The sequence below is a fragment of the Corvus cornix genome, chromosome 1 (assembly GCF_000738735.6).
Source record: "Corvus cornix cornix isolate S_Up_H32 chromosome 1, ASM73873v5, whole genome shotgun sequence".
Taxonomy (NCBI): domain Eukaryota; kingdom Metazoa; phylum Chordata; class Aves; order Passeriformes; family Corvidae; genus Corvus; species Corvus cornix.
In genome coordinates this window covers 89,528,827-89,552,537 of record NC_046332.1, presented here as the reverse complement: position 1 = coordinate 89,552,537, position 23,711 = coordinate 89,528,827, and positions in this window count along the sequence as shown.

Here is a 23,711-nt window from a genome sequence, read left to right as displayed (position 1 = left end):
AGGACCTGGAAACTGAGGAAGCCATTTCAGAGGACTATCCTTTGAGATAGCTCCACCTCTATTCCTGTTATATTTGACTGTCCGCAAAATCTCTGTAATGTCTCCATAGATTTCAGAAAAAATATTTTGCTCTCTGCATCATCTGTTTTACCCTGGCACTGTTCTGTAGGTTTTTGCAGAGCTGCTTCACATTTACAGAGGAGTGAAGGAGAGGAGAGCTAGAGATTTCACACTTGATATTTACACACTGGACATAGTCTTCATTTATCTCTTCCCCAGTTTAACTCTCAGTGAAGCAATTAAAAAGTCACCTTGAGGATTTATCTCTGAAAACACTTCAGCACCTCCTAAAGAGAAGACTATGGAACTAGCAGTGCTCAGAATTCTGCGTTGCAAAGGACTAGACTGCAATCTTACGCACATTCTGTCTGTTTTATTCCCTGGCTCAGGGCTGGGATAGCCCACGTACATGACTCCAGATGCTAGCAATATAGAGAACATTGAAAGCAGAGCTGGGCCAAAATGTTCTCTTTGGTCTTCTTCAGGAGTATGGGAAAGTACAGATTGAGATTCAGGGTGTAAACTTTCCCCGCTGAAAGTTTGATAGTCAGTGTGATTTCTAGGTGGAGTGAGAGAAAGCTGGGGGAACCTGTTTCCCTTCAGTGTATTTACTGCATAATGTGAGCAGCCACGCTCTCTAACCCAGCAGCAGATATTCTGCCTTGGATGTTGTGTATATTATATTGCTGAAAGAAGAATAACACGGTATTAATGTCCAGCTATTACAGGCCTTAACCTTTTAGCCCCAAGGGACTGCTTGGAGTTTTGTCTGAAGAGTGCCTGTAGGGGCAGGGTACAAATCTGCAGGTGCAAAGTAGTATTTGCAGCTACAGATCACAAAGGTGCAAATGCCACGTTCTGGTCTTTTGCTCTGCCATCCGCCAGCCTGCAGGCAGAAAACTGGGCACTGTGCAGAGCTCTGGTAACACCTGTGATCCTAATTGTTTAATAACATTCCAGTCAAAGGATACATGTCCTTCTGCTTCTGTGATATGCATTTTCATTTTTTGGATGGGCTTGGACACTGCCTCTTTCTGACAGTTTCTGGAGTCATGACCTTTAGAGTCTGTGTGTGGCTTCTTCTTCCTTCTGCATCCAGCCTAGAGATTTTACAAATCTCCTACCAAGGGGGACGGATTACACTGACTCCTGCATTCTTTTGTGCTCTCCAAGAGCTGTAATATTTACCAACAAGAATCTCTTCTCAATCTAACCCAGTTCACATGAATATCACATGAATTGCTACCTCCTGCAAGAGGCAGCCTTAAGACGTAGTGCATGATTTTGTGCTTACCATCTTCCTTCCCTTGTCCTTATTTTGTCTTCGAAGAAGCTATTTGTGCAAGAAGGGCGAAAAGATACGGGCCTTGAAGTACAGACCTGTCTGAATTAACTTAATGGCAAGCGCAGATGCATACTTGCTATCTGGAGAGCATGCAGTACAGTGATTGCATTTATTAAATATGTCAGGGTAATTTCCAAACTCCGGCGCTGCCACAGCACTGTGAGGGAAGGCTTGTATTGCTACATGAGTCCAGCTTGTCTGCCAACATGTCTACCCATTCTGCAGGTGTATGTGTTACAGCCCAAGGCAAAAATATCCATGCCTTTCCCAACGATCTCATGGTGCTTCTGCAGGCCAGATGGTTCCAATTTGAGGCCTACGCTCGGTGATGTAGCTGTATTGAGTTTCTTCCCTGAAACCAACAAAACCTGCTTTAGCATTTTGCTTGGATTAAAATATTTGTCCCTTTTTTTCACAGGGCAGAAGAGGGACTCCTGAAGCCACTGAAGGAAGGAAATCATTACAGGGTTCTACAGAAGTAGGTCATGTGCTACAGCTGCTCATAGTTTAAGAGGAAGAAACATGGGACCTCAAACATGGAACACGACTCCTTCAAAATGCTTGAGAGCAACCCAAGAAAAACATCCTCAGAGGCTTATTTAATAAACATTATCTATAATAGTCTCAATGTGTGCTCATGTTTCCTTAGGAGTTTGCACCTACTTCCCAGAGCTAACAAGATTCCAAAATAGAGTGCAGAATAATTTAATGAAAAGGATTTAATAGTTTGTGTTAAAGCTAATATGGTCCATTAGGAGCTGTCATTTTATAAACAATGAAGGTATGTTACCCCCTCTATTGCCATAAAGCCATTCCACACAAGGTTTGTAAACAATCAGTAATGATCTATAGAACATTCACAAAAGACAATTAGAGCCACATTTGAAAAATGTGCTTTCCCTCCCATTTGATTCCTTTTTAAGTAAACTTAAGAGGACCATATATCTACGTAGTAGACAGATAAATGTATAGCATAAAGACTTCATATATATATTTTTATATATCTTTTATATATATATATAGTGTGTGTATATATAGATAGTGTGTATATATATAGATATATATCATGTATATATATATATATATGTATGCATATGTGGATTTCATTAGTGATCATACAATGTTCATTATCTTAAAAGCACTGCTGTTTCCACAGCTCAAAAAATGCCTAAAGTGAACTGTTAAATCAACTGAAATTTTTTAATTATAATCAAAGTGTCACTTTACTGCAGCTTTTTTTTTCACAGAAAACTAAAATTTTTGGGAAGACTCGACCTGTTTTCTTTAACAACTGTGAACATAAAAGATTATGGAGAGAAACAGGGCCAATTTCAACGTGTGGGATTGTTTTCTTCACAATGAGACTCAAAGTAACTGTAAAACATGTGTGTAATATTAAAAAGGGACTCTCCAAGTCTTGGGGCTCCTTATGCTTGGTGCCGTATTCCACCTGTGTGAGCCTAGAGGATGGCAATACTGTTGTAAGCCACAACTTAAAGCAGCCTGAAAAGGAGAGGGACAGAAGATCTCCCCAGCCCCTTCCCATGTCCTGTAGTTTTTGGAAGCCTGGCAGGAGTGAAGTATGAAAGAAATCAGACCTAATGACTACAAGGGAGTTGCTTCTGGTGTACAGTGAGGTAAGTGTTTGAAAAATTAGGTCCATAAAGTGTCTTTATTCCTTATTGCTACATGATCTAGGAGCAGATGAAATAGTCAAAAGATTACTAACTTGGTAAAAGAAAATGGATACAGCCTTATTATTTATAAAGTGAACTCCTCATTTAAACAAGGCAGCTTTTTCAAACTTAGATCCTTACTCAAGAAAACAGGCAAGAAGGAAACTTCAGTCTGAGGTCATTCTGCTACATATTTACCTTACCAAGATTTATCGGAGCTACTTCTGCAAAGTTTGTGCAGTGTCTTAGGACTGCCAGGTTCATGAAAACCACATGTCTGAAAATCCTTCTAGAAAGCTGAGCAGAGACTTGTATAATGAAATAGCAATTAATTGCAACAAGTGTTAAACAATCTTGTTGGAAGATTTGATTAGTCAATATATTTTGCTGCTTCTTTCTAAAAATGGTCATTATTCGAACATCAGGGTGGGATAAGAGTGAACATTAAACAAGAGATCCTACTTGAAACACCATATAAATAATAAGGAGAATGAGGAGACTGTCTGTCTTTTCACATGAAAGCAACACCAAGAAATTATAGGATAACCCCCCCTCAAATGTATTGTTTGGGTACTCCCTTCTTTCCTTTAGCATGTAAAATTTCTCAGATGAATAAGAAAGGAAACAGTTTTACATCTGTATTCCCAGCTACTGTCAATGGATTTCATTGTAATGAATGTTATTGATTTACAGTGCTGCCTTGGCTGTCTTTGTGACAGCGCACTTAAGAGACCCAACACAGTTTCCTTGTTGGTCAATGGACATATTTTAGATATTTTTAATGGGAACCCCACTGAGTCAGATCTAACATTAAATCCATGTCTAAGATTATTCAAATCTGCTGCTCACTGCTAAGAAAAGCTGAAAGGGATTCACAAACCATCCTAGATAGGACAGACATTCATATCATGAAAGTACTTTGTCAGCTTACAGTGTCATTGTCACAGGGATAAAAGCACAAATCAGTTGTTTTCTAAGAGAAGTCATCCAAATAAAACTAATGCCAATGGACAAAGGTAGAGCCTAGTAAAAGCAGCTGAGCAGATGTGAAGTCTGAGGATTCATCTGATCTCCCAGAATTCTGGGATTCATTGGACTAAATGTAGTTGTTTACATCCAGATGTTTACATCACTTAAGGCTCCTTTTGAAGTAAATACATAGAAACAGGCATTTTTAGGAGGTACCTACTCAGCATCTCCTAGGGCTGGCATTTTCATCTGACTAGATGAATCAAGTTTCAAAACACCAATTTCTCTCTACTGATATCGGAGGGATCTAAGGAATCTCCCTCAGGTGTCAAAGTATACAGGACAAATGTCTGAAGCTAAGGATTGAAGGAACTTATCCCACAGTCTATCATAACAGCTACTAGGAAGGAAGTTAACTCTCTCCAAGTTTAAACCAGGACAAGAACTACTCTTGCAATACAAAAGGATATAGAAGCATATTGTGTCATTTCACATCCTTTGGGGTGAGGAATATCTAGATTTTACAGTTCTGAGTTTCTATTGTACCATTGTTACTGGTCTTGACCCAGATAAATAATGGGTATGATGGACTTGTTTTAAGCTTGGTGATATTTTCAGTATATGTGCAGTATAATGCAGTATTTATGTCTTTGACTTGGTGAGCACAGAGCCAGACTCATAGTTTCAAACATAATTAAAAGATTTCCTGCTCCCTGATTGTTTTCAGATGAAAGTTATTAAGAAAGAGGTAATATTCATTTTTCACTCAAATGTATATGTTTTTAGTGTTTACTTACACTTGAAAATCTCCATACTGGGGGAGAGAACTGAAACAGGGGATGCAGGACAGGAAAACAGATTCCTGTGCTCACATTTGCTTTGTTTTCAAGGCAAATTTCAGTGCTTCAGACTCCTTTCTTCCCATGTAGATAAAGAGAAAACAAAATATTGGTGCCAGGGACAGGTGCCTCTAATGTATTCTTGTCAGACATGCTGGGAACAGGAGAGCTCTATTTTTGAAGTACTACCTTTAGCTACATTACGTGGAGGTCTTGTTAGCGGTAAGCAGCAAATTGGTGTTTAGCGATGCAGGTGACAGCACTTATTAATTTGGGGGAAAGGGAAAGAAATCTCCAAATTCTCAGGGAGACAGGCATAGTCTTGTGTGTCAATATGAGGAATTTATGCAAGCATCCTCTCATTCTAATGAGGTAGAAAAAGCAGTACTGCAGAGACAGTAGTAAAATAACAGCTTATGCCCTGATTTGGGAAACATGTACTTAAAACCATCTTTATGCTGGACAGCACTTATTCTTCTGCTTAACTTTGATATACATGGGTGCTTATGTCGTAGCTCAGGTAGGGATGACTAAAGGCTGGGGTGAGCCCTGCCTCAATTAATAACAGATTCAGCTCTGCATTCACCTAGTAATTTAATAGCAATAATGGTAACAACAATAATTTTTGGCTAGGTAGCTACTTTCATTTAAATAGATCAAATAGAAAGCTGTACAAACACTAATGATTTAAGACTCCTTCCATTCCTGAGTTGGGAAGAGGTTTGGGTCATTCTCCCAGCGTGACAGAGCACCTGGAGATGGACAGTGTGGGGGTCACACCACTATGGTGTCTAAGATAAGGAGAGCAATGAGCTGATCAGCCTGCTTGGTTTCTCCAGTAGCTGATTCCCTGTATGTTCATTGGGCAGTTTGAAAAAAATTAATAAAGTGGAATATCCTGAACAAAATTAATAAAATGGAATCTCCTGTCTACAAAGACAGTGTGTGGCAAAATGTAAAAATATTGGGGTGTCCTGAATGCCCTCCAGGCCATTGTGCAGTCACAAGAATATCCTTTCCATTGTCACCATCTAATAATATACAAAGGGGAATTTAATTTAATTTACCGTCTTTATTTGAAACAAAAGCATTGAAATTCGCATGACCAGTGCAAACTGCTTCTAAAACAAACCGATTTGGAAAGAACATAAGCATGAGCTATGTCTAGTTTCTTGTCTGGGTTACATTCCAAAGTTTGATGATCACACCCAGATGACTAAAATAATGAAGGTGATAGATTAGTGTATTGATGCATAATCACTGTCTAGCCTGCAAAACTTATGAGCTGCATGATTTTGAGAACAATTACTTGTAATTAAAGCAACATTGCTCCCCCCTCAAAGAAATATTTTGTGCATAACACCAATTAATTACATTTTTCAATGAGAATAGCTCTTAAATGCCTGTGCTGCTATTTATTTCTGACCACATTCAGAATTCTGAAGAGATATGAATTATGTATTGTTTAGCAGTATTATTTTGGGGTTGGGATTGTAAAAAATACCTCCTTCTTTTTTGATAGCATCTCTTGAATGAATTAAAAGCTAACCACTTCCACAGGGTGAGGATATGAGTTGACTCTTCTAACGATGAAAGGGAGTTTTTAGCTAGACAAACATTGTCTGATGAAGTCAGTCTATCCATCCAGCTTAGCTATCTGCTTATTCGTCTCTTTTTGATTTTCCACACCCTTCAGATGCAATCGGTGAAACTAAAAGGCCTTATGCCCTGGAAAGAAGAAATCTACCATTGTGCTACATAAATATTACTACATTTGCTTTTATAAAGCAAGATTGTGTCTTTTCTTCAGACTAAAGCACAGTGTAGGTTTTCTTTTCCATGGAGTTGCAGTATAGGGTAATAGCTGATCTCAGTATTAGAATATTGCTGTGAGAAAAGGTTTTCAGTAGTCTAGCTCTACATATTTGAGCTATTAATTCAAATATGCATTAAAAACTGACCTTGGCATCTGAATGCCAGTTTAGTATTTGAAACATTGCATAGGCTTCAAAGAGTTGCATGAAACAAAAGAGGATAGGAACCATCCAAAATCTGGCTTTTCTGAAACTGCAGCTTTACCTCACCAGTTCTGCACAAATAAACTCTGCAATACATCTTTAAGTGGCAAAAAGTACAAGGCCTGAGCTTTATTCTAAGAGATGTTGTACATATGCTATTCCCATTAAATCTTTTCGACTCTTCTCCTTCCCTAGATACCACTGAAGCCTCTAAAAAATTGGGTTTGGTAACCACATCTGATGCCTTTCTTTCTGGCACCTGTGGTTCCCTGAAGAGATAGACAGGTCTCACTCTCTTTTCTGCTTCAAAACAGCGAGTTTTCACTTCCTAAAAATGGACAGGCTTCTCCTGATAAATCTCTTATTTTGTTTGTATCACTGGCGGCCACATGAACTGGTGTTTTCTCCCCAGAACCTATGTTCTGTATCAGTTGCCATCCTCATCTTGGTAAGTGCTCTGCAGAATGCTGACACAGTGTCTGCCAAGAGAGGAGCAAGGACTCCTCTGCCTTCCCAGCTTGCTCCTGCCACCCTGAAATTCTACCTCCATCAACATATGGAAAAGAGAAGCATCCTCTGATAATGCGCATGTACCCAACAGACATATGAGCAGCTGTACCCAAAGAAAAGCATTTTTTATACATCATAAATATCACACATGCCCTGGGAACAAAAAGCAAGACAAAATTTCCTTTAAAATCAGTCAACACTCTGAGCAGAGAAACTTGTCCGTCTAACTACAGGTTCACTTGTGAGTGGCAGAGATGGAAATCATGGCCTTGATTAATTTGTGTTTTTCAGATCTGTCACACTGGGGTCTCTGCAGTAGCTCAGCCACCCAAGGAACGGCATGCTCAGTCTTTTCCATGACCCACAGAAACATTCTCCGTGTCTGTTTTGGCAGCTGGGTGTAACTCAATCTGCTATGGTATCCATGCTTAAACAATTCTACGAGTAAGCAAAACAGCTACTGTTTTCATCTTACCATGTTTTTCATAGTATCTAGATGTTGAAATAACACTGCCAAAAAATTGACATTTTATGCTTTGACAATGGTTGCTCCTGATCGTACTCAGTAATACATGATCTCAGGCGCAGCAAGGGGCCCAAGCCTTGGTTTCCCAATGTGTCAATCAACCCTCAGCACCTATCAGGCACACACAGTCTGCAGCCAGCCAGCAAGTTCAAGCACCTCCGCTTGAAAATAGCTGCAGTGACGCTGGAAAAGGAGGCATGTTTTCCAGAATGTCGCAAACTTGTGAAAACAATTCTGCAACGAAAACTGAGAATAGCCTTTGCAATTGCTACCCCTCTCAGGCAGCCAGCTCACTCTTGGGTGCTGTAAATACACAGTAATAAACCATACCAAGGAACCATGATACAGTAATGTTACAGTAAATTTTGGTGGAATTGCTTTTGAGGTGCACCAGCCTGTGAAAGAGGAAGGGAAATGGGAGACACTCACATGTTCGAGGGAATGAAGAGGAAATACCTTTGCAACCTCACTTCCCGACCTCTGAACACAGCTCTCCTGTACTTTGTCTGTAGCCTATGGTGCCCTGGCAGCCCATTCATGCATAGAAAGACTTGGCAGAACACATGGTTACCCTTACACTGAATTCTTTCGCCATGTGTGTTTAATATATCTCTGTGATCTGATTCAAGTGGAGCAGATTTGAATACCTCATTATACGGAGACCAATATGTCTTCATACACACAGTAATTATATTGTTCATTCTGATGTTAGAACGCTGTATCTCTTGCTGAAAGTCAGAGTACTCGCATACATTTTTTAGTCACTTAGACATAAGTGACTATGCTGACATTCAAATTCTAAACAAATTGCTAATGAGCTTCCCCACTTCTTTTTTTTTTTCTTCTCCCCAAAAGCAGATTTCTCAGCCTCTGAAAGAAACAGAATGGAAGAGCTTAAATGAGAAGACACATGCACATGACTGCAGTCTAAGGAATGGAAGCCCATTTCTCAGCCAGTGTGCACTGCCAGAGCTGTGTTGGCTCCTTGGGGAGAGGGAAAAGACAGGAGAAGCAAGAGGATGGAAATACTTTAACCACACTTCAGATGTCTACCTTTGTGCTTGGATTTTGTAATGATGATTTATCTAAATCTTAGCAAGTGAGTGTTTTCCCCTAATGGAAATGCTGTCTGCAGCAGTTGTTTCTTTCCTTTCTCTGCCCACTACCCTTTTATCTGGTAGTAATCTTTTTGGTTTGGCAGTAAAAATTGTACTTGTGATGCTACTTAAGGTGTATTCTTTGGTGTTCCCAAACAAGGTCTGAAGGTGATCCAGGACCGCACAATACACCCTGGATGTAGACACACGTGGCAAAACAGGTAACACCTTATGTGACCAGAAGTGGTTTTCCAGTTTAAAGGACAGGCGTGTGACCATCACAGTGACTAGCATAGGAGTGCCCTTTGAGAAATGTCCCTGCGATGTGACCTGTGGTGCCCCCACAGGCGGTGCCTTGGGCAGGCTGCAGTCCCTCCATCACCACCTGTGGGTATAGCTCCCTGTTACAGCATTACCCTATACAGATCTGTAGCACTTGGGTTCTAATTGCTTGGCAGTCATCTTTTCTTTCCTTCCAGTACTTTGGTATTTGAGGTCAGGTGTTGAAATGCCGCTTGGGTATCTGAGACCTGTGTGTTAGCAGCTGGCTTTCACTCCAGTTCCCAAATCATTTGCTATGGGGGGTCTGTATTCAGAGTTCCCTGTGATGTTCATACCCTTATAATTATCCTGTGTTAATTAAGTTTCATATTGTTCTTAATTGTGTGTGTGGCCCCTGAGACAATGGGAAGGATTCATTATTAAAAAGGCAGAATTTTATTTAGTGCAGAATTCAGTGCTAAGAGAGACCTCACTTTACCTATGCGGGGAAAAGCAGCAATAGAAGGGAAATAGCTTGTGGTATATTGGTCAGGAACAAAACCAGCAGGCAAGGCTAAAAGTGGTAAGACCAGTAAAGTGAGAAGAAAATTTAAGCCTATGTGTTTAAATTCAGTCTTAGACTAAAAGACTAATAATAACGTGTCGTCCCACTTGTCTTTCACCAATGTTGTATTTTAAGAGAAAATTTCTAGTGTAAAATTTACTCCTTTTTCAGTCAAAAAGTGATCCAGCTTCAGGAAGGAAAAGCATTCAACAGGATGGCCCAGAGCACGTATAATGAGCCAGGCAGAAATAACAGGCCCCCTTTCCCTCTCCCCTCTCAAGGGCTGCAGAGGACATTTGTAGGCATAACTCTGGGCCCCTTGCTTGCTCATCTGCTCCTCCACTGTACTGAATTTCTTTCCACTTTCTGTGGGGAAAAAAATGATACCACTGTGCAGCAAAGCACATAACCTCAAGGGGTGATGAACATTTGGTAACAAAATTCCTTGTCAATCTATGTGGCTTGCTCCGCATACTCAAACTGTTAGCTGGTGAAAACTGGAAGTACATGTGCTTTCTCTGCAGTAATATATTATGCCCCAGTGATATTGTCCTAGATAAGCATGGCTTTCACAGGCTGCATCCTCTTGTCTATCTCCCTGTTTGTGGGAAAATAAATGAACACACAGGGTGTGTGCTTGTTCTCAGAAAATTCCAGTTGTGTTTGCTGGTTTTCATCTTTTTTGTCAAACGGCTGTGGATGCTCTTTCATTGCTTCCCATACAAAAAAGAGTCCTGATCAAATACAGTGCATACCAGCTGGCAAAGGGATGGGTTCCCAGCAGGCTTTTGGCATTTGATACACTCGTATATGCGAACAGGTTGATATGATTAAGGTTAACGAATGAGAGACAATTCCAGACTTTTCTAATTTTTGTATAGCATTAAATATTTGCTGGCGCTTTTTATTTTGAAGCAGTCAGGATGCTATTTAATGCTCACAATGGCAACCTGGTGGTTAAAAGATAAGGGGCATTCTATCCCTCTCCTACCATTGCTATGACCATAAACCAGACTTGCAAATGGAAAAGAATACAGCACAAAATAGGATTGCATATCTATATGCCCAAGTTTTAAAAGCTTCACTGTCAACAAGAGAAAAACTACATGGCTTTCATTTTCATTGCATTCAGTGAAAAGTTATTAGGAAGTCATTTGGGGACCTCTACACCTGTAAAACCAAGGGGACCGAGGGGACAGAACTCAGTGTAGCCACCACACTGCAATTTGCTGGTTGGCTTGGGTCTCCTTCCAGCCCTGCAGTATTCCCAGTTCTCTTTGTGCTGTACTCAGGAAGGGCACAAAGCTGTTTTCTTTCCAGACAATTTTACCGATGGGCCTGACTGCTTAATTGGTTTGGCATAGGATGCCAGAGCTCCACCATTTGTCTACGCTTCCTGTTTGCTTCTCGTCTGTAATTCAGGCTGTGGAACGGCTCTTGAAAGTTAGTGTGGTATGGTGTGGCAGATTGTGTAGCAGATTGTGTGGCTTCTTATTTGGTGACAAATTTGGTGTTATTTAGATGGCCTTGGGTAGCTCTTGACCCTCCAGCCCCTCGACTACTCATTTCCAGCTCCACGTCACTGCAATGCTTTCCTTAGCCAGGTGTTTATGTGGCCATGAAATACAGCAGTTCAGGGAATTCATCTGGTGGGAAAAGCAGATCTTGCATCCACACCTTGTTCACTGTTTGGCTGTGGAGGCAGTTTTGCCAGCACTGCCCAGGACTCCAGTCCTGGCACTGAAGGACCACTTGAGGAGCCGCGGTCTGCACCAGTCATTGCTCCGTGGAAGCACAGGTCTCTGCACAGTACTCACAACATCAGCCCAGAGCCTGAAATGCTTTTTCAGCTTTTGCCTGCAGGGATCAGAGGAGTGTTAGTATTAGTGTGATCTACTTATCTCAGCTGTGTTCCATTTCTATTTTTTCAATACAACATTCTTAGGGATGAGCACACTTTAAAAATGGAAAAGCAGGATGTGCCCAGTTAAACTTTTCCAACAAAAGCCTGTCAGCCAATATAGGGTATGTGACTGAATGTGCACTCCTATGTGTGTTAGCCTGAATGACACCAGAAAAATTATGCCAGGAGATTAATCCTTTAGCATTACCTAGTTCTTCCTTCAAAGTCAGGATAAGGTGGTGCTGTGTGTTGTAAAAGACACATACTTTGTCAAGGTTGCAGAACTTGATTTAAATGTGTTTTCTCAAAGATTTTTCTTACTTCTAAAACTGTTAAAACAGAGAAACTGAGAGAACTGGTACAAAAGAAACACCAGATTATGACTGAGGAACAGCAAGGGCTTAAGACAGATGTTTCGTGGATGAAAAGCTGGACATGAGCTGGCAAGGTGTGCTTGCAAAGCAGAAAGCCCATGATGTCCTGGGCTGCATTGAAAGAAGTGTGGCCAGCAGATCGAGGGAGGTGATTCTCCCTCTCTACTCCACTGTGATGAGACCGTGCCCCACAAAATGATCAGAGGGCTGGAGTACCTCTGCTGTGAGGAAAGACTGAGAGGACTGAGGTAGAGCAGCCTGGTGAAGAGAAGGCTCCAGGGAGATCTTATTGCAGCCTTTCTGTACTTAAAGGGGATATATAAGAAAGATGAGAACATACTTTTTAGCAGGGCCTGTTGCAATCGGGCAAGGGGTAATGGTTTTAACCACAAGGAGGGTAGATTCAGAGTAGATATAAGAAGGACATTTTTGTATGAGGAAGGTGGTGAAACACTGGAACAGATTTATAGATGCCCCATGCCTGAAAACATTCAAGGTCAGGTTGAACAGGGCTCTGGGTGACCTGAGCTAATTGAGGATCCCTTCTCATTGCAGAGAGGTTGTACTAGATGACCTTCAAGGGTCCTGTCCAACCCAAACCATTCTAGAACTCTATGATTCTACATTAACTTAAAAAGAGCATTTTGTTTGTTGATTAGGGAAAAAATTGCAAAGCAATTGAGGGTCAGATTCTTATCTAACCTATCTTAGTGCAGTTCCATTGAAATCAGTGGAGCTTTGCTGATTTACAACAGTTGAGATCTAGTCATGACTTTTTATAACTTAAATTAATTCCTGCAACACATTTATTTTGGCTTGAAGGAAAGGGATTGATTAGGGTTTTTTTTCTAAATTTTTAGAACATCTTTAGTTTTATTTTAAATTTGATTTTACTGTTGATGGTAGTTTTTGTCTCTTGTCATCATAATTTATCTGTTAAAAGTTTTTCTGAGTGTCAAATACTTAGAATATCTTTCAGATTCTCAGGTGACTAAGATAGGATTCTTTCTTTAATTAAAAAGAAGAAGATTGAGTTTCAGGGCAATCATGTTTTGATATTCCCATATGTATCTAAAGTCACTCAGATTAGGAGAACAGGGCTTCAGTTTTTGAAATTAGACTTTGTTAAATTGGACTCTGAAAGTGCATTTCCCTATCTGACTAAAATACCCATGGTTTTAAATATTACAAGGTAAGCCCTCAACAGCTCTGATAGGTGTTAAATGGCACTGCTTTACTGTCTTGATTCTGACATCATTTCTTACACTGTCAATCTGGTGTAAATCCTTCAAATTCAATAGAATTACTCTAGGTTTAGACTGCCATAAAAGGTTAAAGTCTACCTCTACACCTCTCCTCCCCAAAAGAAAAATGGTTTGTCATGGTAACCACTGCAACCAAAACCAGTATGTCAGATAATAGAAATTATACCATAGTACTGAAGGGTTTGGAGTTAGATTAATTTATAACACATAAAATCTGACCTTCTGTTTTCCTAAATTAAAATACCATCTTTGGGGTACTGAACTTTACTAATTATTACAACTAATTGGAATTCAGTGTCCACCTCTGAGGCACCATATCAATGACATCACTGAATAGCGCAGGGCTAGGCTTCCTTGGTTAAAAAAGAGAGTTGGTTCACAGTATATGGTCAGCATTGCTTCTGAAGTCTCCCCACGCACACAGGCCCGGGACCCCATACTGTTTTTGGGCCACTTCTGCTCCTGCCTTCTCACTCATTTCTGCATACCTGTCAGTGATGTCCTGCTCCCCTCCCTTTCAGTCTCAGGAGCCTGCAGGTCATTAGCCAGCAGACACCACTAGCTTACCAAGAAAATGTGTGCAAAGTAAACCAGATGCATGAAGAAGGGAAGATAGAGCTAGTGTGGGTCAGCAGCATAGCCAAATAGAGTCTCCATCTTCAGATTCCACAGTTGGACTCCAAGGTCCCCTCTCCTGTGGCCCAACAGCAAAGGCCCTGTTCACATCCTCCCAGTGAAGGATGTATTTCAGAGCTCACCACAGGAGTTCTTGTTCAGATTCAAGTCCTTACAGTGACCCTGGTTTTTAATAACACACATATACCCACTTCGGCGGTTTCAAACATCTACACAGTCATACTTACTCACAAATGATTCTGCCTAATCAACCTCTTTAAATGAAATGGGGGGAAGGACTGTTGATAAAAATCTCACCTTTCTATTTCTGCTCCACAGTTTTTTTCTGGTGAAAAACTTACGCGCTCTAGATGGTGGCTGAAATTGGCAGTGAAAGAGCCACTAAGATGGATAGTGGTTAATATGATGGTTCTGTTGACCTTGATAGGTTTACCTGCCAGGACAACTGAGGTACATGCAGAGCCTTGGACAAGCAAGGGCTGTGGAAAAACCCAGCATGGGATGTCCTATTAGCTGAGTGGCACTGGCAGTGAAACAGTGCAGTGAACGACAGCTAAAAATACACCTCTCAGCTAATTTGTAACTGAGAGGTCAAGAATACAAAAAATTGTGGTATAGGTCCTCTAACAGTGCTGATAGAGTCCAAGCTTTGTGCTCCGATACCTACAGGTAGCAGAGTACCAGAGTCTTCCAAATGGCACATGGCACCTTGTGAACTATCTTTCTGTTTTCCATTATTGCCATTTCAAGCTGTCTAGCAAAAGTAATTTGAGTTGTACATTTCTAAATAACCTTTTCAACCCCTTCCTTGGCATTTCCTGAGAATAACAATAGTCATCTTCCTCACCAGCTGAGATGTGGTTCAAATTTCCATGAATGGTTTTTTTTTTTCTCTTTCTGTAGCTGATCATCCTCCATTTACAGCATGCTGTTCTCTTGCCACTATGGGTCCTTAGCAGCTCAGATCAAGTTCCAGCTTATCCTGTCACCAGGTAAAACAGCATTCTGCAACTCCTTATGTCAAGAAACATATAGTTGTGAACTCTGTTTAGAGCCTGGGTCACAGAACAGTAAGTGCACAATGGGAATCTGTATGCCTCTATATTGACACTTTTAGGATGGCTGCCGTGACCAAGAATATCCTTTTTACTGCTGCTTGCAAAAGACATGGAAGAACTGGTGAGATGTGCTGGTGCCCTACTGCTGAAATAATGTCCTAGTTGCAGTGTGAGCTTCTTTATTTTGGAAACAGAAAAACAGACCCTTCCCAAAGAACTCTCCAGGAAGATCCTCAGAACTAATTCAGCAGAACTGGATTCCTACCCTCTGGAAGAGCCAAGCCCAGTCAAAGTGCAGAGTGAGACAGCAGGTAGTGGGGCTGAAGCATACAATCATCACAGATGGAGTTCAACTTATATGTGCCATGTATGAAGGGTGCAAAATGCGTTCTGACAAAAACCACGTAGACCTAGCACTAAAGACTGGAGAGCAGCAGGTGTTGCAGGCAGATTAAAAGTACTCCCACAGAAATGCCACGGACAGCTCAGTAACATTGTGGATGCAGTAGTCACCCCTCATGTAGAAGAGCTTTGGTCACGTCTCTGTTCTTGATTAGGAAGAAGATGAGATTAGCTCAATTGGTTAGAGCATGGTGCTAATAATGCCACGGTTGTGGGTTTGATCCCAGTATGGGCCATCTGCTTAAGAGCTGGACTCGATGGTCTTCGTGGGTGCTGTCCAACCCAGAATATTCTGTGATTCAGAATATTTTGTGATTGATTTCTTTCATGAACATCAAAAATGGACCAGTAGTTGATCCTGCCCACGCTGCTTGCTTTGCCTGGAGTCTCATTCAGAAAGAGCAGAGCCTGTGCACGTGCTGCGGAGGAGCTGTTCACACCCAGCTAGAGATGTGAAAAGCAGTGGGCACCTGAGACAAGCTGCCAGCAGTGGAAACCATCAGCAAGAAAGTCTTCTGTATTGCTCAGTTTGTGATTTACACTGGACCTGAATTAAAAATACTGAAGACCACTCAGGGAGGGGTGTTGTTTTAGGCAACCTCATACCCTGCTCCTGCTCAGCACTGGGCAATACTTTTGCTTCCATCTCTGACTGATCTCATGTGACCAGAATAAGCAAAGATAGTAGTTGTTATTATGTCGTGTTTACATGCATTTATTTGTGGTAGAAACGGGGGGAAAAAAGTGATTGTGGTCAAGTGAACTACTGTAGGATAAAGACAGATAAATAATTCAGGTTCTCATTATAACAGAAGAGTGCAGATTTCATAGAGAGGATGGGGACTGTCTTTGTGTGAATTGGTATTCAGTGGGTGTTTAGTAGCCATAGTATGTAATCTAGCATTAGTATTAACATAAATCAGTGGCAGGAATTAACAATCTTTCTAAAGTCTTATATGATAACTGGATCCACACTATATTGTTTAGTTCTCTTGGGCATTTTAATGATCATGTAATAGAAATGTTGGAGTAGCTGAGATATTCTTCATAAAGCTCTATGAAAGGTCTTTAACACAATATCTTTAGCAGACAGTTTTGATAGAATGTGTTGTACAAAAAGAAATATACCTATTTTGGTAATATGGGAATGTTTCATTAGCTCAGTCCACAGCAATATGACATTACATTTAAAAAGGAATACAATTAATAACAATGAGAAGGGTTTTTTAGCTCTCAGAGTATAGCTGGAGGAACTGAGCAAGGTGTCAGGGAAATTAAATAGAGGGACTGTATTACCTTTGTCTGAGCACTCATAACATCATGCTATCTCAATATGTTGAATAGGGGATTTCTTTACAGTAGGATTCCTAATTTATTTTGATGTTTCCTATAACTCGGATAATAATAAGATGGACTTTTTTATTAATCTTTAAAAATGTACAGATCTTGGGAATTAGCATGTCTGTAGATATGTATATTTTCCATTTTCCATAGAGTATGGAATGATTGTATTAGAGACACACAATAGCTTCTCAGCACTGAACTTAATGGAACCATCATATCTGTGCCATGGAAAAGCACAAAATACTGCTGGTGCATGTACAGCACATGGATTAGATAACTGCAGTCCAGGGAAAAAGTTATACTTTGAGACTATTAAAATAATCAACATGGGTATTATTTTATTCAGCATTAACCTTTATGTTCTACGTTAAATGACAATGAAACCAGTGGAACACAATCCTCCCCTAGAGTAACGGTATCGGGCATTTCTTTCATCTCTAAAGAAGTTTCTTAATATCCTGCAATCCTAAAAATGCTATTTTCCCTCCACTGCAGGTCAGATTTAATAACAGTAAGAGGAGATAAATGGATTGGGCTCAGCTGAGTCTTTGGCAGCCTTGTGGATGTTAGGCAGGGGTCTCTTCCCTTCCAGGAGAAGCAGCAGCAGAAGGCAGCAGCAGCATTGCTGGGAAGGCCTTAGGGAGCTGAGTCCTTCTCCCTTGGGATGTAGTCCTTCCCATGGTACTCACTTCTCTTCTAGAGGCTCTTACACTTGTCCCAGTCTGTTCTGCATGTCTGGTGGGAAGGCCAGGAGTCCTCCTTGGCCCTGAGGATGAGGGTGGCAAGGAAGCCACCTGAGGTCTTGGCACAGCCAACACTGAAAGACAGAGTTGCTTTGAGAAGGAGAGGCCCAAAGTGGCTTCTCCACAGGGGCAGCTCTCTTCTGCAGGGGCAGCTTGCATGTACTGCTCATTCTTCCACGACAGCAATAGTTATGTGGGGAAAAGTGTTAGGCAGGTGCCAAGGCAGAAGCGACTTTCCCCTTTTGCCCACACCTCCATGTGCCCCATTTCATGGTGCCTGGCAGCAGTGCACCAGAGGCTGTAGGAAAGCACTGTCCTGGGGCCCAGAGAGGGTTAATGAACAACTTCACGACCGTTCATGAGTAACATTATAACTCAGCAGGGAACAGTTTCTTAAGCCAGGGAGCTCCAGGTGACTCCTCCTGCAGCAGCGCCCGGGTTAATGGCACACGGCGCCAGCCGCCCCATCCTGTCCCTGGGCAGCAACTGACCTGGCCCTGCTTTTAAGCTGCCACGTATGCAGCGACACACAGCGCCTCGAGCGATTAAATTGTGAGGGCTGCCCTCCCCTGCTCGCTGTTATTGACAGACCCATCAGGGGCAGTGATGCATCGGCACCTGCTCAGCCCCAGCGGGCCAGCACAGGACAGGGCGGCTGCCCAGCCACCATGTTGGCGGAGAGGCCTTGCGCCCTCCCATCGACCTGCCGGGCCTCGGCGTTATTGACCGCTCCAATTTGCAGGAATTTATGGTATTGATGTGGAGCTGATTAACATTTTGTGCCACAGCAGTTCAATACAGGCTGGTAACAGCTTTTAATGATTAATTGACTTTTATGATTCCGCCTGGGCGCTGTCAAGCCGGTAGTGAATGGCGGGCATGCGCCTCCCCAGCCACTCTCTCTGGTGGCACCGTGCAGTGATTGAGTGCCTGGGAAATTAGTGTCCTTGCTGTCTCATTTTATGAAAGATAAATGCTATGACATTTAATGCAGACCTTAATTTAAAACAGAACTAAACAGATCATTTTGCAATTTAATCATAAACAGGTAAATATCAAAATTGTTTAGCATTTCACGAGTCAGGCAGACAGGCAGCAGAGGTAAAGCGAAGTGGGCAGCAGTGGAATGGCAGAGGTAAGGTAAGGTAAGGTAAGGTAATGAGTCTTGGAGCCAGAGATGTTTTAATAGTGGCAGCAGCATAAATTAGATGGTATATCACATCCACCATTCAGGTATGGTCTGCCCATATGGCGATCTTGCTTTCTCTTTCTCTTTCATCCTTTAATCTCATTCACTGTTCCCACTCTAGCTGTAAGGTGAGGGCTTCTGACACGACATGATACATGGAAAAAAAATAAATGTCACCTACAGTTAATTTGTTACCTAAAACAAACATAAACATTATGGAAAATTTGCAAAGGAAAACAAAATTTTATTATACCCTGTAACAACTGAAAAAAAGATTGTCTGGAAGGCTGTGTGCTGTCAACTCCTACCTTCCTGTGTTCATATTTATAGCCTATTCCTTTGCATTTGTGTTAATTAAAAAGATTGTAAGTTTCTTTTTAAATAACTGTCTAAACAAAATGTCATATTATGCGTGTTTATACATACAAAAGCTAAAATGGCATATTTTGATCCTCTTTGAAATTTTATTCTCTATCTTCTCACCACCCCGTCATCCCCTCAGTTTGGTACAATTTACAGAGGAAATGAGGCTGCAACAGGCCAGATTCTTAAATCATTTTGACCCACTTCAGAAGAGTTGGGGAGCTGCCGAATCTCCCCATTCAAGGATTCCCTTGGCGCAAGGGAGTTCCTATCTCATACAAAGCTGACAGAGCCAATTCCTATGCCATCTGTTCCTGCAGAAACCATTTAGAAGAGCCTAGTGGGGGCAGACCAGGGGTGCAATTGAGGTATTTCTGTATTTTCCTCTCCCTTTTCAAGACCCTCATGGAGGCAATAGCTAACCTGTTCCAGTGCAACATGAATCCCAGAAACAGAAAGCTAAAATGAGTTCTCTAGCTGTTCCTCTGAGCTTTACCCCGTGCAATTTGCCTGGGATAATCCAAGAAGCCATGCAGACAAGACCAGCTCTGAAGGCTCTTCTCTTTTAACTGAGTCACTTTCTGGAAGTCAAGAAGCAATCAAAGAGTTAAACTGCAAAACTGATCTGGCTGTAACATGCGGGGAAAGGGGGAAAAGGGGAAAGGGGACAAACTTCTGGACACAGCTGAGTGCATCCACCTCTTTACCATGATCAGCAGAAGAGCTCATCTAATAGCAGTCCTCAGCCAGCTATGTGATGCCTGGAAGGGGGTGCTTAGCTCTTGAATCAAAATTCACAGTGCTGAGCAAGACCCTTAAAGCTCTGTGTACACTGGATGTTTGCCTATGGATTTGTCCCAATGAGCTTTGTGACTCTCCTGACACTGTGATCCAAATGGCACATACTCTGACAGGTTTCTCTGCTTGAAGGCACCAACTATTATCTGAGAGGTAGTAAGGGATGGCTTTTTAAACTACTTCTCAACTGGTAACCCTTGCTGCACTGTCAGTAGGAGCATGTCCTCAGCAAGCCGTCAGGCAGGCTGGTGAGGAAGCAGGGTCCCGCCTTTCCTGGAGCGAAACAAGAACAGAGTCAGCCTATCACAACAATGAGGTGGAGGCTATGTGCTGAGGGGGAGCCTTGGCATGCTGTTTCTTTGTATTTTTTTTTTTTTACCACAACCATTCAGATATTTTCTTCTGTCTCTCAGCCCAAGCTTCTGAGCAGCTGGAACATTTGGAGTGTGACAGCATACCACACCATGCATGGGATAAACCAAGGTGCCTTGCAGTGTCCCAGAATCCAGTTTTGTTGCCTCAAGGAAGAGAAAGAAGATCAGGTTCCCAGGGCTTTTCAAGCTATAAGAGGGGAGGGGAAGAAGTAAAACATACTGGGAGAGCCATACTTGGATGCTGCTGTCACTGGTTAACTGGGGGGATGACTGCTGATCCTTGGAGGAGCTGCAGGTTCCTTGATGCATACTCTGACCTGTCACTTCATGTCATCACACAGCCTGGCTTTCAAGGACATAGGACACAGGTTAAATGGCTATTATAATAGCCCATTCTAACCTGGGCAAAGGTCAGACCAAGCCACTGCTCTCACTCTGCTTGTGCTTACAGCTACCCCTCAACAGAAGTCAAATGTGTCCACACAGGCTGCCCACACAGGGTCTCCACCGACCCAACAGTTTGAAGATCCAGCCTAGGGAGTAGCATTCTGGCTTTAGATATCAGCAGTGAGTAAATTTCTGGGTTATGTCATAAGCATGGGCTAAGGTACAGGCAACGTGTAAGGAGATAAAGCTTAAATTCCCTTGACACTGGCTGGGGAAATCTAGCATTTAAAAAGTAACCATTTGAAGATGGGTACAGTGAGACCTCTGCCTGCTCCTGGTGGTACCCATACAGCTACTGTTATGGACCTAAGCTCACAAGACTGCTCTCCTGGACTATAATGCCATATACTCGTTGGCCTGGATCACAGGTGGAGCAGACATGTCTGTCTATACTCACCAATGTAAATATACCCTAAGCTTGGGCACAGCAATCTAAGTATGTCACTGAAGCCAATAAGAAGTCCCAGTAAGGGGAGTTTTGCTCCACATCAGAACTGCAGTTAAGCGTGCCTTTGCTTCTGAACCAAACTGTCCTGTGTTTAGCTATCTTAGTTGCACATTTGAAGGCAGGTGGCTTGTCTCTCCTCTCCTTTGGGATGAGGTTCATGGTGATACTGCTTTTAGCTAATAGCCAGTTGAATATGAGCCCCAGAAGTGGGACTTGAGTCCTATCTCAGCAGACTCTACAATAACGTAGAGATAGTAGTTTCATCAGAAGGATATAGGTGAGAATGGGAATAGAGAAGAGAGAGTGCTTCTGTTTACTCTGCTATCTGGGTCACTGTGCAGCAGACAGCACAGAGCATAGAGCCAGAGGTAGCAGAAGGGAGTGCCATGAGTGGTGCAGGTAATAAGTATTCCCACTGAGAATGAGAAGCTCTGAACCTTGAAGTTTGGCCCATCCCTGTCTACACACAATGTAAAAACAGTGCCTCACCTTTGCTCTATTTAGCTCTGCAACTACAGACTCCTTGATTGCACTTCAGCTCACTTCAGTGCAAAGTAGGTTGTGGTCCTCTTCCCTGCTACCTCTTTTTTCTCAATGAGAGTCTCCTTAAGGGACCTTCGAAACCAAGAGAACTGAAAACTTCTGTTTCCCAAAGCATACAACCTGCCAGGAAATTGCACAAAGGGCAGACAGCGGTTGTCGTGTTTGAAAGGAAGTGGCTGAGAGCGCTGAGACCAAGAGTGTACGAGACTATGCTGACATGGTCTTTTGCAGATGGAGGTGAGCCTGTTTTGTCCTTTTTCCAAGCCAGATGGGGAACTGCTTTACTGTAATCTGATCCTGAGTAATGAAACTACACCCCTTCATGATCAAAAGCTTCTAGTTAGCACCATGTGCCCCAGAAAACAAGCAGGAGGGCTCTCAATTGCTGTCAAAAGCTGGAGTAGCCCTACGTTATGGTCCTGTGGACCTTCAGGGCAAATCTCATTGGTTCTGACCCAACAATATAACAGGTTCTTATACCAAAAGGGTATAAGGTAGGGAGGCCCAGCTTGTGGAAGGAAATAGGAATGCTTCAACTATGTAACCCTGTAGCAGGGCCAGTTCAAAATGCAAAACAAGCAGGCTGTTGCTTTTCCTGCCACATGTTGCAAAAAAACCCCCTAAACCCAACCCAAATCAAACAAAAACAAGATAGCACTACTTTGCTTCAGACAGAGACCAGGAAAATGAGACAGAAGTCTGTGTCTTGGGGCAGCAATTGGTGCCTCTCATTCTTTATTTTTCTGGCAAGACTGAGAGTCTTATTCTCCTGAACCCTCAGGTCCTGCTCCAGGCCTTGTCTTTGCTTTCACTGTATCTTAGCACTTTCTGCTACATAGGAAAGCAGGCTCCCAACTCCTCTGCCTGCAGGAGGGTTACACTCCTTTTTACTTTATCTGGCTGTGAGTGGGAGTGGCTGGACACATGCAGTAGGACGGCACTGGGCACCTAAGGAAGTGACACCCAGCAACATACATGTCTGGGAGACACCTAATCAAGATTGGCAGGATTTTCTGTCACCTTCAGTATGCACCTGCATTTTGCCTAAGTTGTATTTTAGGCATGTGAGAGACTGTTTGGGATTGTTCCCAGGTTCATCTTATGGTGCCTTGAAGAGGTTCTACCCACTTACCTGAAAAAAGGAGATTTTATGCCTCTTCCTCCTCCTCCCTTGGTGAGGGAGACAAGGAAGAGGGGAGTATTCTGTGTTGTTTGAATAGCACAGCAGAACAAGAGTCAGAGAAAGAGAAGACAAACTGTGTGGAAAAAATCTCAGCCCCACTGAAGTCCCTGGCAAAAAGTCCACGGACTTCAACAACTTTCTATTCTATGGCTGCCTGTGCTTGTGTCTCACCACAGACCCCTTTCAATGGTACAGTCTTAATAAGTTGTATGACTACTGCAAAGGGTGGAATGCCACCTTCACCATTTTTACTAGGGTGGTACTCTGACTAGCAAGCAGCATCTCTTTACATCAGACCAGCATCAGGCAATACAGGAAGAGTATTGTATTCTTACGAAAGTTTTTCTCTCACAATGTAGAATGACTGGCATTGAATCTTTTCCCTTGATATTCTGTCATGTTCCTCTCTGTTCTATTGCTTCATTCAGTGAAGATTCCCATATTCAGCCTCACTTACTTTTGTTTAGGTTCATGGCTAGGGATACTGGAGAAGAAGTATGGTGGACAGTATTTATAATTACAGCTCATATATTTATCCATTCAAAAATAAGACAATAAAATTTTGAGTAAAAATAATATTCAGTATTTTGACAAGAGAGTCTATCATTTTTCTGCAGTCACATGCCAGCCATTCCTCAACAAAATTCCACACATTATCTTTCTCATGAGTTCAGAGGGCAGTTACTAAGTGAAATTTCCACCTGTAGGCACTGATTTAGTTTCTTTTTTATGATTCCTCTTCCAGATTTATAAGAGAATTTAATTAGGCTTCTTA